Source organism: Molothrus ater, chromosome 16 (assembly GCF_012460135.2).
Source record: "Molothrus ater isolate BHLD 08-10-18 breed brown headed cowbird chromosome 16, BPBGC_Mater_1.1, whole genome shotgun sequence".
In the NCBI taxonomy this organism is placed as follows: domain Eukaryota; kingdom Metazoa; phylum Chordata; class Aves; order Passeriformes; family Icteridae; genus Molothrus; species Molothrus ater.
In genome coordinates this window covers 8,475,820-8,490,476 of record NC_050493.2, presented here as the reverse complement: position 1 = coordinate 8,490,476, position 14,657 = coordinate 8,475,820, and the positions used below count along the sequence as shown (strand labels likewise).

Here is a 14,657-nt window from a genome sequence, read left to right as displayed (position 1 = left end):
ATTAGGCATGTGAAAAAGCAAATTAACAGTGTTCTTGCAAACCTCAGAGATGTAACGCCAGTACCAGTATTCTCCAGCTCAGGAGAAGCTTCCTTCGGTTTTCATTTTATTCTTTCAGCAGTAGGCTTACATTAAGTACGTGATGCCTCTGGAAGTGCATGCCTAGTTTTGTCCGTTTCTCTATTTTTGTTTACATCCTTGAGAGAGAAAGCAGGAACTTGGGGCACAGAGGTGATTTACCCTTGTAAATTACAGTGGGTGGTTTGGCCTGAAAAGGCTGCAAAGAACTGAGCTCCCAGCACACGAGTACTCCATCACTAACGTTTGGGACAACTTGTCGTACGGACCCATCCACTGAGTGCAGATCCTGCTCTGCTTTCTAGATGTGAAAGTTAAAATTCTAGTTTACTGAATTCAGCTTTTGTTTCTACACATAATCTTATCTTGGTATTTGCTGTGTTCATAAATGTAGCTATTTAAGCTCCACTATTTTTCCTCCATCACCTTGCCCTCTGCCTCTTTTCCTGTCCATCAATCCATCAAGTCTTTTATGCTTTCATCTCATTCTTCTCCAGCTTTTCCTTCCTGATCTCTCCACTGTGGGTTACCAAGGTTGGCAGACGCTGTTACCTGGGCAGGCAGGGGGCCGGGAGAGGGCAGGCTGCACCTGGAGCTTCAGCCCTGCTTCCCAGCTCCCCAGACTTTCTAGGAAATGATCCTCTTCTGTGGGCTCAGGGCTATGTTGGAATATGTTCTCTAAGCAGTTGTCCTACAAATGTCCTGGCACAGTGTCCAGTTTGCCCTGGATGTGCTGGAACGGGTGCTGGGTTCGGGTTGAGAGCTCATTGTTTCCGTGCTGGCCACACGCAGACACTGAATGTGAGTGTTTTGATGCTGGCAGTTATGAATCATGCCTTCTGCATACAGTTTTGATCAAAGACCTAAAGATGGAGCACTGGGGTTCTGAATGGAAAACATGCTTTAAAACACATGCTGAGTGCACCTATTTTCTCCTCATTATCTAAATGACTGGTATGGATCACACTGGGCTGTGCCACAATGTCTGACTTTGATATTAAAAAAATAAAGGGCAACAATGCTCAAAGCAAGTGGCAGCACTTAACAACACTTTGTGTAGAGGTGATTTGGCAAGGCTTCTTCAAGATGACTTTATGGTACTTGTGGTTTTGCTTAGCCTGCACACCGGGTAGGGGCCGCCATCCTTAAAGATACTTTGTCAGAATACAAAACCTCACACTTAAGCATCCATCTATTGACTGCAATGTGTACTTGGTGGAAAAGTGACAGGGAAATTGTCTTTGTGCAGCCTTCTGCCTTAAAAACTTGGCACCTGTGTTAAATTGGTAGGTGAAGTTACCAGTCTTGCTTATGTTACCAATCTTGATTTCTGACTCAGTTCACGAGGAAAATCTCTGAGAAATGGAATTGTGTATCATCTATGCAAAGAAAGATTTTTTTTTTTCCTGTTGCATTGTTTGCACATTAGAATACAATTTATGTAATTTATGTTTGCACATTAGAATGCAATTTATGTAATATCCAAGCAAAGTTAGTATCCTTCTCGATCCAAGTTTCCCATAGTTTGTGTATGTCAAATTGTTTTGCAACAGTTGGAGAAGCTGACTGGTGTGAATACAGTGGTTCCATTATATCCACGTGTCTTGGGTTAAGCGCATCTGAGGGGCCCTCCAAGGATTTTTCAAAGATTTCTCAGTCTTGCATTTTAACCAAAAATAGTATTAATTTCAATGTGTCTTTGGTCTGTGAGTGGAATGGTGAGTTTTAATGCATTTTGAGGAATATATTTTTGAAAGGCTGCTAAATGTTCACCTGTAATGTAGTACTTGATCATGGGTTTTGTACTTTTTTCACTTGCCCTGCTAACTACCCTTATATGACCCTTTATACTAAATAGTTATGCAAAGCAGATTTTGGATACTTGGCAGAAGACAGTGCTTTTCAAACCTATGTCTGAAAGTTGCCATGTGAGACTACAGTGCTTTTCTTTATCTTGTTTTTAATTTGTCTCAGTCCTGTGTAAAAGACTGAAATGGAGGTCCCTATTTTATTTTACTGAGTTAGACATAAGTAGCGTGAGGATTTGGTAATTTGTGTCTGTGGGAAAAGAAACATAATCCTTTAAACCAGGTGTTTAACATATATTTAGATTTTTATTAAGTGCTGTCAGATACGTGCAATAAGCACTATCATTTGGTAGATAAAATAACATTGTACTGTAGTAAAAGGTTTGCCACTGTACCTGCATGTAATTGAATGGGAATTGCCAACTTGGCAGGAAGAAACAATTTTGAATTGAGCAATTTTGCAACTGAAAACACTTACTGTGCTAGATCCCCTGACCAGCTACACCTGGAGCTTTCATTAGTCATAAGCAGCTTCCTGCAGTTGTTCTCTATTTAATTAAGTCAGCTTATAGATATTTCTAAAGAAGTATCAGATGTATGGTTAGCACTGATTTCAGTGTGTACTTGCAAGCGTTCTGGCAGCTGCACCCCTTGCTCAAGCTGTATTCATGAGGCACAACTCAAGTGTCCAAAGCACAGAAGAATTAAGCTCCCTTCTGAGAATGGGTTGATTTTTATGGAAGGGTCTTTATCTTTGAAAAGTGTGCAACAGCTTTTTGTGAAAACACTGTAAGCATGCTGCTCAGTCTTGGGTTTCCTTAGTGCAGCCTGCTGGCAGTGGTGGAAGGGGCTGGTGGATGGTGTGTGTTGGGAGCCCAAAGGCAGGAAAATGGGATGCAAATCTCTGCTTTGGGGCTGCTGAGGATGAGAGGGATGTGGCAGCAGAGCATCTGCTGCTGTGATGTTGCACTGACAGGCTGTTGTGCATCACAGGGATGCACTTGTGCTGCCCAGCTGTGGCCCCTGCCTTGGCACTGTCTGTGGGTATGTGCTGCTCCTTTGTGCCTCCTGCTAGCCTTGGCTTTCCACTGCTGCCTGCTCTGCCATAAAGCAGAAATGCCAGGGCACTCCTCCTGTCAGTTCAGTGAAATACAGCTCTTGCCTGCTGGTGTGGGATCAAAGCATTTCTTCAGTCTGAAATTTTGTGTGTCTTTTAAAGAAATGGTATGTTTCTTTCAGCATGAAGCTGTCAAAGGAACCAAACATATCGATAACTCAAAATGTTGAGAGCTGTAGAATGAAAAGAAAGTGTGTTTGGGGTCAGTGAGTAGTTTAATTCCAAGAAAAAAGTTAAGCCAGGGATGACAGTCCTGAGGATCACCAGTGCCTCTCCTTCATTTCATATCTGTAGTGGGAAATGTGGTATTTCTCCTTCTCCTGGCAGTGTGGAGGGTGAGGCTGGGTCCTCCATGGATTGATCAGCTGAATGTGCTCAAGCCTATGTTTTCTTACTTTTTCCTTCCTTGTCACCTCCTGGTGATTCATGCTGAGCTCCACCAGGTTAAAGGTGCAAGAAGCAAAAAGTAATTACAATGTGTGCCTAAACTCTGTAATCCCTGTTGGCTACTGGAGCTAGGAAAGGCATCCAGGAGCTGCTCTGCTCCATGCGAAGGGTTATAAAAACTGGGATCAGTTGTTGTAGCTAGAAACAAAGCAGCAGCAACTCTAATGCTGGAAAACACCATGGGAATCATACAGGAAAGGAAACCCAGGACGGGTTTACTCCACTTTCTCTACTTTATTCCACTTTCTCTAAGGTTCATCCATCAGTTATTTCCCCCAGCCTTTTCCAAATGCTTCCCCAAAGTAAGACCAGTGCAGAATTCACCTTTTGCATGACATAAAAGCTTGGGATTCTTTCAGGTTTGGAGATGAGAGTTTTCTTTTGAAGTGTATTTGCCCCTGGAATGTTTAGATTGTGCAGGTGGATTCCCAGCACTGTTTTGCCAGAAACAAACACACAGCCTGGACCTACCCTGTGCTGAGCATCCATGTGGGAGGTACAGGACAAGTGAGTTTCTGGATGGAGCACAGCTTTCAGTGCAGCACCAGTGGTAAAGCTCAGCTTTGCACAGGAGTGGCAGCAGCTGTGCCTTGAAGGAGGGAGCCTCTGCCGTGGGTGAGGAACTGGGCTGCTGCTGGAAGAGTCACTGTAGTCCCTGGCAGTTCACTCTACAGAGCTGCACTTAAGTGTCAAATAAGCTGTTATGCTCCATAAAACAAATGGGTTTTCAAAAGGAACTATCCTGTGGGGGGAAAGAATGTAAGAAAATAAAGATAGTTCAGCTGCAACTCTTCAGGGACAAGATTACCTTCTGCACTAACTACCAAAGATTAGGAGCAGGCCTGCCCTTAATAGGCCACAGCTGTGTCTAATAAGGATGAGTGCTATAAAAGAGTGGGTGAGGAGCATTGTTGGAGTTTGTTGGCTGTGCTGTGCTCAAGAAGGAGTCAGTGCTGTGAGGAGCTGCCCATGAGAAATCACCAAGATGATATGGGAGCTTTGCAATGAGATGACAACACTATCCCACCACTGGTTTATTCTTTTTGTTTCAATCAGTGAATATATAGGTTCCATATATGTAGACACAATCAAATGGTAGCTATGTGAATATATTCCACTCTAAGTATCTTGTTGATGTAGACCTGTGGCCTCAGTAATTTAATCTGAACACGAGAAATGAAGGAAAAACTGGTTTTCAGAAAAATTTCCAGACCTGAGATGTGCTAAGAAGCTTTATGTGAGCTAATCATTTGTGTGCTGAACTTCAGTCCAGAATGAATCCATCTCTGGAAACGGAGTCTCACTTTAGTACACCAGACTCAGTGAAACTGCTGAGTTAAGGTACTCTGCGTTGTGAATAAAATTAATAGCATCAAGCTATTATGTGACCAAAAATGATATATTTCTTAGAGAATGGGTCCATAGTACTGACTTGACTGTTAAATACAGTTTTACTTATTATCAGGAGCTTAATCATGCTGTAATATGGCTTTAATAACAATTGAGAAGGAGAATGGAGACAACTCATCATTTAGTAATGGCAAAGGGGGGAGACAATTCATCTGCAGCTGGAAGGTGCATAATCATTTTTGCAAGGTCTTAGCACTTAACAAGGCACACGTTAATAAAACAAACAAATCTTTGCAGCAAGAGAAGTAATGTATGCATCATTTAAGGGGAGTATTAGAGCCAGATTAGACTGTTGGGCTCCTGCAGCAGTTACCTTGTTAAGCATCTTCTCTGCAGGAATGTGTTGTAGGAGATGGATCAGAAGCCTTTTCCAGGCCACTGGTGTATTTTTTGTTGTGTTGTTTTTTTATTCCTTAATGTGTGATGGGATTTTGCAGATGTTCCCTTTGAAATAGAAGCATTTTAATTTTTTAGCAAGAGAAGACCAGCTGTTGTACAGGGGATGTACAAATCCCATTTACTTCCAGTCAGCTATTGCAAAATGGGTACATTTTGGTGTAAAAGGCCCTCATTACCTGCTACATGTTTTGGCTCTATTCAGAAACATTTTTTCAAAATATTTCTTCTTTTCAGCATTGGAAGTCTGTGATCTGTGATATGGCATCTTATTAGTGCTTGCTGAAGGGCCAAGAGTACAATGGAAGCATGAAGTGATCTTAATTTGTAGCAATAGTCAAATTATATAACCTCAAGGATTAATTTTAATCAAATACTTCCTGATTTTTCTTTATAGTGTTAAAATTAGATCTGGCACTTCACCGAAGCTTTTGCAGTGACTCTTTAATTGGAATAAAATGTCCTGTATTTTTTTTTTTTTTTGGCTTAGGCTGATGGGAATGTCTGATTTGGGCAGAGGCAGGAGCATCCCTGTGTGGATACTCAGAGGGCACGTGGGTTCTGGTGTGTATGACTGGAGTGTGAGGACTAGCAGTTCCAAGGGTTTGAATCTGAGTTTTAGACTTGGAACCTCAGTCCTTCATTTTTTTTTAAGTAATGGTAGGCCTTTGATGCTGTTCCAGAGAGCACATGTTGAATGGGAGACAGCGCTGTGAGACAAGGGAAAGTTGAAGTCTTGGTTGCTTACTCTCATCAGTAACCTCTTGACAAGGTGTTTAGGGCCACAAAGCTGAGGTGACAGGTAGTTTTGGGTTTTTCACTTATTGGTACTCCAGACTAGTCCTCTTTGGTCTGATAATTGTGGTTTTTATCTCTTTCCTTCAGAGGAGCCAAGCCCTGACAGGTCACAACTTTAGTCCTCCCTTTCACACTTGGTGCTGCTGATTAGGGCTGTTTCCTTTTGTGGCTGTTTGGGTGTTTCCTTTTTAAGCTTGGGTTGAATCTCACAGACATGTGGGGTCTGAGGCCTTCGCATGAGCAAGAGTTGAGTGTCTCCAGAAGGCAATTCAGCTCATTTGAGGTGTGCATCTGTGCAGAAGCCTGTGCCTCTATGCCAGCAAGGCAGGGCATGGTAGTGATGCTCAGGTACCTGCCATGCATGAGGAATCCATTTCTCCAGATGTCTGCTGTTTGTCTTCCCCAGTCTGCAAAGTGTGCTTGATTGCTTCATTAATGTCCCATCCTTCATGGAAGCAGTGTGGGTTTGAAGTGATCTGCTCTTGTGAAGCAGTTGAGGTCTTCAGCAAGGACCAGGAGCTTGTCAGCTGCCATGCATTGGTATAACTCCATTAAAGTCAGTACAGACCAGCTGGGGATTCTGGACCCACAAATGTAATTATTGTTATAATGAGAGCATCAAACAAGTAATCATTATTTTTACTCTCTCTTTTCATTTCAAAATGAGAAAATTATTTCCTCTTGGATCAGTGAAAGTAATTTACATTATGCACAATAATGGTCTACATGAAAATATAATTATTATTCATTTGTATGGCACCATCTGGGCACTAGAAGCTTCACAGACACATGTGAGGAAAGGTCCCTGTCTTGAAGAGTTTACAGGCTGAATAGCAAGTTAGAGCTGCTAGCAGCTAACCAGAGTCACAAATGGAACTTTTCAGTATTACCATCAGGGACCTGTTCAGCACAGGACTTCCACAAACCCTGCTTCAGTGACTCCTGCTCAGAATTTCTCTGTGATTGGCACTATCCAGCCTCGGGGTGGGATAAGTTCAAGGATTGATTAGCATGGAGGGATCAAGAAAGAGCACAGCAGGAGGCTAGTTTATAAATTGGCTGCCCAGCTAGTTTTGGGCAAGTAAAGGATAGATAATTCCAGGCTTCACTTGGAAGCACAAAATGGTTTTCATGCCTTGTGGATCTGTGCTTCCTATGGAGTAATTCCCAAGCTTTACAACAAATACAGGACTGAGTGCTTCACTGAGTGTGAGTGTGCTCTAGAAGTGAAGAGAGCAGGCTTTTATAACTGTGTGGATATAAAAATTGAGCAACATGTAGCATTACCTAAACATATATATGGAGTAACCTTGCTGAGTACTGAAAGGGTCAGCACAGGACACTGAAATCATATGACTTCTTATTTTTAGAGATGATTAGAGAATTCCTCCAAGGGACAAACTATTTATAACATGTCTATAATTTGCTGCTTTTTTTTCTTTATGATGAAATTAAACCAATAAATGAATACCAGTTAATTAAAAAAGTTAGCTAAAAAAGATTTCACACTAGTGTGTGGTTGACTCTGAGGTCAGATCGTGAATGCTTCCCACATATATTTTGTTTTCAAGCTACTGTTCTGTTGCTGTTCTATTATTAGAGAGTAAGTGGGATGCTTATTTAAAACAATTCTACAAAGCTGAATGACACTGCAAACTTGAGTTTAACTTGGATTTGGTTGGATGAGTCATGGACACTTATTTCTGCTTCATGCTGCAGCCTTTGCTTGCCCTTCAGATGTACTTTTTGGTTCAGTTATGTTGGTGAAATCTGAGTATTTTTCTTCAAGCTGATGCTATTTGCTGACTTTTTGTGGTGGTCAGTTTTGGATTTCATGCTCTCTGAATTTCTGAGACGTATCTCATTTTGTTCTTAAAACTCATCCTGCTTCTGGTTATCTTTGTTCTTTATAATTGTCTTCTTTCTGCTTCAGGAGCACACATGGTTCAGTTGAAGTGTCTTCTTTCAAAGAAAAAGCGTGTGAGGTTGTGACTGTATTGACTAAAATGAAGCAAGCTCCCTGAAACTACATCCAGCCTGTGCACCCTTACTTGGGAGAGGCACAACAAACCTGAAAAATGACATTTCTAGGGGAATTTTTATGGTTCTTTAGAATTGCACCACTGTATGTCGCAGAGTTCTACCTGTGGGCTCAGTGGGGTGACAGCTGACACCCATCATGAGAAGTCCCACAATTGCCATTAGTTATCATTAGTTATTTAAGTTACTAATTGTCATCAGTTATTTAAGGAACTTTTTTCTCTGTGTACCTGGAACTCTAACTAAATAGATGGCCATCTGCTAATTATGAAAATGTAAGCTGGAGTTCTCTGTGGAAATGGAGTGTTACCAGAAATCTGGGTTGGAGTCATCTTGAACAGGCATGTAAATAAAAAATAATCTATTATCAAGCTAATCCTGCCTTGTAGAAAAGAATAATCTCATGAGAAGTAGCATCTTGTCTGCAGAGATCCACATTTGGCTAGCTGGGGATACATCTTGACACCTAACTATATTAACTTAGGTGTTTACAGGCTTCCTTATGCTCTTATAACTTGGTGTGGGTGCCTGACAGCTGTTTAAATATGTAAATAAGAATTCAGGTGGCTACCTTATGGCACCTAAGTTCAGCAACTTGGCCCACAGTGTATAAAACCAAGGAAACAAGCAGAGGAGGAGTGAATGTAGTAAACAAAGCTGTTAGTGTGTATGCACTACGAGAATAATAATACTTTTGCACAGCTACTGTGCCTCAAACTGCTTACGTTTTGGCATTCACTGGAATTGAGTTTAGTCACTCAGTGGCAGAAATAGAAACTTGGAGGTGCTGCCTGCTAGCAGAGTACATGGAGCAGCACCTCAGCAATGAGCTGCCTTTTTGGCAGTCTGACAACAAAAGATGTGAAAGTCTTCAGTGCAATATTTTGATAAGTCATTGATACTTATTAAAATAATAATTATGACAATAATTATAGCTGTAGCTGGCTCTGACTGAGCTGCTAACTGAGTAGAGGACAGGGGGAGGAGGGTTATGAAATGTTCTTGTGAGCCATCTGAGTGCTGCTCCTCAGCTGTGGGCACACAGATGGGGATGTTTGTGTCTGTATTTTTGCGTATCCAGGACATGGCAGTGCCTGTGTGCTGGGTGGGTTTAGGGTCAGGGTTAGGACATGGCAGTGCCTGTGTGCTGGGTGAGTTTAGGGTTAGGGTTAGGACATGGCAGTGCCTGTGTGCTGGGTGGGTTTAGGGTCAGGGTTAGGGTTAGGGCATGGCAGTGCCTGTGTGCTGGGTGGGTTTAGGGTTAGGGTTAGGACATGGCAGTGCCTGTGTGCTGGGTGGGTTTAGGGTTAGGGTTAGGACATGGCAGTGCCTGTGTGCTGGGTGGGTTTAGGGTCAGGGTTAGGGCATGGCAGTGCCTGTGTGCTGGGTGGGTTTAGGGTTAGGACATGGCAGTGCCTGTGTGCTGGGTGGGTTAAGGGTTAGGGTTAGGACATGGCAGTGCCTGTGTGCTGGGTGGGTTTAGGGTCAGGGTTAGGGCATGGCAGTGCCTGTGTGCTGGGTGGGTTTAGGGTTAGGGCATGGCAGTGCCTGTGTGCTGGGTGGGTTTAGGGTTAGGACATGGCAGTGCCTGTGTGCTGGGTGGGTTAAGGGTTAGGGTTAGGACATGGCAGTGCCTGTGTGCTGGGTGGGTTTAGGGTTAGGACATGGCAGTGCCTGTGTGCTGGGTGGGTTTAGGGTTAGGGTTAGGACATGGCAGTGCCTGTGTGCTGGGTGGGTTAAGGGTTAGGGTTAGGACATGGCAGTGCCTGTGTGCTGGGTGGGTTTAGGGTTAGGGCATGGCAGTGCCTGTGTGCTGGGTGGGTCCCCCAGGAGAGAGCTGGAGATTGCCAAGCAGTCTGTCCTGCAGGCAGCTCATCACCCCTGTGCTCATGTTCCTAATAACAGAGATATGATCAAACAGGTGACAGTGTTTTACAGCAGTGCAGTGATAAAAAGGTGCAATAAGCTCCTGGCCATCTGGCTTTCTGTAGTTAGCTCTGTGATATTTGCTGTGTCTCACCTTCACAGCAAGACCACATCATCCCATCCCAAAGCCTGGGTCAGGCCTCAGTGATACTGAAACCAAAGGAAAGATGGGTAGGTTTTGCAGGTAGCACTGTAGCTGTGATGACACTGTCCTGAGCCTTTCTAATCTAATTCAGTATTAAACATTTACACTGCCCAGGCTGCCACCACATGACCTCCTGTGCTAAGTGACTGCAAGTGATTAATGACTATTTATTAGGAGAAGATGGTCTCAAACCTGCTCACTTTACAGACAGTGTAAACAGAGATTTCTGCTCCTAACCCTTAACCCCCAGTTAAAAAATATGGCGGTTTTTTCTCTTTGCTTTCTTTTGATGTTTTTCATCCCTGGATGTCTAAGAAAAGGAGGCTGCACTGGCCTTTTCCTGTCCCTCTGTGTGAAGCTGCCGTGGGCATCTAGGGTGTGAATTTAGGGGTGCTTGCTCCCCTTGGTTAGGGCTTCAGTGAAATGTGACATGAAATGGGCAGGAGGACAAGCTCCTCTGTGGGGAAGAACAAAAAGTTGGGTCAGCTGTAAGGCTCCATGGGACCTCTGAATGAATAACTGGAAGGTGAAAAAAGGGTCTTGCAGGCCAAATGGTTCATCAAAATCTCCATTTTTGGACAATGTGGACAGCTCAGCAACTGTTGGAGCATTTTGTTGCTTTTGAAGTGTCAGTGTAACTTAGCAGAGCGTATTCAGCAGTCATGCACTGTGCTCCAGATGCTCCCTGTTTGTGGAGTGGTGTCACCTGGAAGGGATAAGTGAAAGGAAGCCCTTGAAATTCATACTCTCCTGGATTCAGCCTCAGGGGTGTGTTTCCAGTTTCGTTACCAGAACTAGCCCAGCTTTGCTCTAAATTCTGTCACCTAAGCTTCAGTGCTTTTAAACCTTTGGTAGGCAATGAAAGAGGTGCTGTGTGTTTTGTTTGCTTCTAAGTGTTTGTGTATTATTCTTAGTTTTAGCACAGCCTCGTTTACTCACTTCCTCCTCATCCTTGAACAATTCCCTCCTGTTTCTGGGGCTGTTGTCAGTGGTTGCAGAGGCTGCTCCAGGCTCCAGCTGGGATCTATGGCAGTGACTTCAGCAGCTCAGCTGGGACTGTGTTGGTAGGAAGTGGATTAAGGTAACTGGTGAGGAAAGTGCTTCAGGTCTCTATTCCACACTTGGTAAATAGTAACTCCATTATGAAATACTGCTTCACTGTTGAATAAATTGGTGTGTGTTTTTTTTTCCTTGCTTGCTGTCATTGGTAAATTGCTGTCTTCCTAACTTGTGTTGTCCAGTTTGAAATACTGTTTCCCGTTGGCTTAAAATAAACCTTTCTGCAGCATTTTCCTGTTATATGTTGCCTACAGAGAGCAAAATGTATCCTTAAAGGTTGAAATCTGTTGCTACGGTTAGGATAGTAGTTTCGTAGCAACACAGAGATACCACAGGTGTTACAATCATCTCTTTAGAAGAGAGTTGGTGGTTTGGTGGTTTCTGTGTTTCTCCCCTTCCTGTTTATTAGAGTAAAATGTGTTCAAGACTCGGTTTTGCAGCTCTCATGCAAACAGAGGCATGCATGCATACCTGTATTCCATAGTGGTCAAATATTTGTGGTCAAATATAAGCAAGAGTTGCTCAGGCTAGAATTTTCCAGACTGAATGCTGCTAAGAAAGATTTTACTTTGCAGCATGCAGTTTAAACAAGTCTAGGATGTGGCAAGTCATCGCTTCATCAAGTTCATGCTCTTTTAGTAGCAGATTCTTTTAGAAAATCTTCACGTTTAGGGTTGGTTCTACCTTTGATCGTTATCCTGTGTAAGAATGATGTGTGGGAGATTTTTGTACAGGACTGATATTGAGACATCTTTGTCAGCTAAATTCCACCTTTTTCAGTGTTCTCGGTTGTTTGCTATAGGATGAAGATGCAGATGTGTAAGAGCTCAAGTAAAACAGCACACTGAGAATAACCTGTGGTTCTTTAGAGCCACAGTGTCTTCATTAGGACATGGAGTGCAGATGTGGATATAAAATCAGTCAAGAATAGTCTTGGGAATATGATTGTGTTAGGGTGGGTTTTTTATACAGCCTTTGTATTTTCATTGAAATTGTTAAAGTGAAAAGGGTCTTCAAATGAAGATTGTTCTGTTGTCCTAAAGTGTTCCAGGATACTAGAAAAAAAAAAGGAAAATATTTTATAGTAATTTATAAATATTGGTTCTGTAAAACTAACATATAATGTTCTTTTCTGTTCTGTGTTCTGAATGGAATTACCTGTGATAGGAGAGATTGGTGGTGCTGGGCAGTTACATCTTGAATTCCTGCATATTTCTCTTGGCAGTGGTGGAATTATTTAACAATCATTCTTCGTTTTTAGTGGTTTTATGAGTGCAAAAACCTAAAATTCAGGATTTTAAAAAAATCCTCTTCATATTCTGCTGGCCTTGTTTGGTCCCAGTGAAAGTTGTGGAAAGTTAATAATTTAATCCCATGCTGAATTACTAAGGATGCTCATGTGGGAAGACTGCACTGAGTTTTGCATTACGGAAATATTATGTTGATGGCAGATGTGTTGAATCCATCTCTGCTGCATTTTGCTTTAGCTCTGATTCTCTCAGTCAGTTTTTTACAGGTCATGTGCTTCAGTGTGTGACTGGTGGACTTCCTTGGGTCAGATTTGAAGGGATGGCTGGGGTTTCTGAATGGGTTTAAAATGCCTGCTTTGTATTCAAGTGGATTACCTGTGTTAGAATTTAATTTAAATGTATTGATCCCCACCTAAGGAGATACACAAATTACCCATAAGTGATGATCAACCCAGGCATCTGCCAGTGTGAGATGAAACTGCAAACATTTATGTTGAAGTTAATGTTTATGCAAGCATTAATGTTGTTGTCTTGTATTCAGATCAGCTGGTACAGTGTGTCAGCTCCAATGGCTGGTTTATGGTGTTTTTGCCCTCAATGGTCTTAGTGTCATTTCCAACCTAAATGATGCCATGATTGTATGAACTGAATTTTGATGAAAAATAAAACCAAGCCTCAGGGTCTAGAAGAAAGGTGCTCTGTCTGTGTGGCAGCAAGTGGATGTAGATTCCCCTCCCAGCTTTACAAGTGCTGCTTGTGTGGCCTCTCCTGGAGGAGGAAAACACAGGCTGGCTGTCTCTGCTTCCCAGCCCAGCAGAAGCACTGAGTCACTGGACAGGGACCAGGTTGGTGTGTACCAGTGCCTGGCAGGCAGCAAACACATGGGCTGAAGCTGCTCTGAGGAGTGATGTGGCCACACATCCGTGTCTGTTTGTTCTTTGGGGTTGTTTTAGTGACAGGGTGGCTATCCTGGATAGAGCAGTCACCCAAAGGAGCTGGGAGGTTTAAAGGGCATTCATGGCTTGGTAAGTGACTCACTGAGGAATGCAGAAGAGAAGGTGCATTTGAAGAAAAGCATGAGATGGTTTTTTTGCCACAGTATCTGTTGGGTTTGCTGTGACTAAGGAGATGGCATAAATGTACTTTGCTGTGACAGATTCTTATTCCAATACCAGTGCAAAAAGTGGCTGTTCCCTTCAGCTTCTGAGTGTAAGTCATGTGCCTGGCATCACCTTGTGCAGGATTCCCAGAAGCAGAGCTCTTCTCTCTGTTTCAGTTTCAGAGTCTTGAATTTGTTTGAGCCCAGCCTGAACCTGTCAGTTTACAGAACAGTTGCCAGCCCTCGAGGTGCCCAGGTGGGTTGTGCAGGCACCTTTCCTGCCCCCAGAGGAGAGACCTTTCTACTTCAGCTGTCTGATAGACCCTGGTTTGGTGGGATGGGTGGTCCAGGTGTGCTCAGTGATGGTTAGATTCTGTTACCAGTGCTGCAGGCTGGGGTTGTGCCTGGCTCACTTTGCAGCAGCTGGTTCTGTTTTGGAGCAGTTGGTGGAGGGAGCTCATTTTATCTTTTTTCTCTACATCAGTAATCAGGATCATTTTTCTGTGAGCTGCACACATCTGTGGCCCCAAACCTGTCTCTGCCTGGAGGAAGTCAGTGGAAGGTAACATTTCCCACAGCTCAGTGCTCTCTTGCCAGTAGAGGAAGCAGCTTATGCTGCTTCAATTTTATGCATTTTATTTTTCAGGATTTAACACAGATATTTAGGAAGTCATTTGGTTTGCATGTATCAGCATAAATAAGAGTATCTTCTGAACATACCTAGTTGCAAGCCTAATATTTCTTTTAAGATTACCAATCTCCTTTAGTGTGTGTATGAAGGGGGAAATAAACCAGCAAACACCCAAACCTTTGGCCTTCCAGCTGCTGACTGTGAGCATAAGTCCTTGAGAAGAATCTTCTCTATTATCCCTAATGCTCCAAAGCTTGCTGAATAAACAAAATGAACGCAGATGCTTCCTTGCTGGTGAAACAGTTCATACAGAAGACACTACTCAAGGCATTGCTCAGCTGCAACTTCTGTGTGCAGAAATCTGTGGACCAAACAATTCAGTCCTACCCAAGGAAACTTCCTGTGAAGTGGAACAGGCTTGCTGAGCAGTACCTTTTGTGTTAACAATTTATT

The 14,657-nt window shown here is 42.9% G+C and overlaps 1 protein-coding gene across 4 annotated transcripts in view; it reads left to right on the top strand.

The window, feature by feature from the left end:
* Window positions 1-14,657, top strand: part of XYLT1 (xylosyltransferase 1) — a 176,350-nt gene that overhangs the window by 958 nt on the left and 160,735 nt on the right. The window lies entirely within an intron of this gene.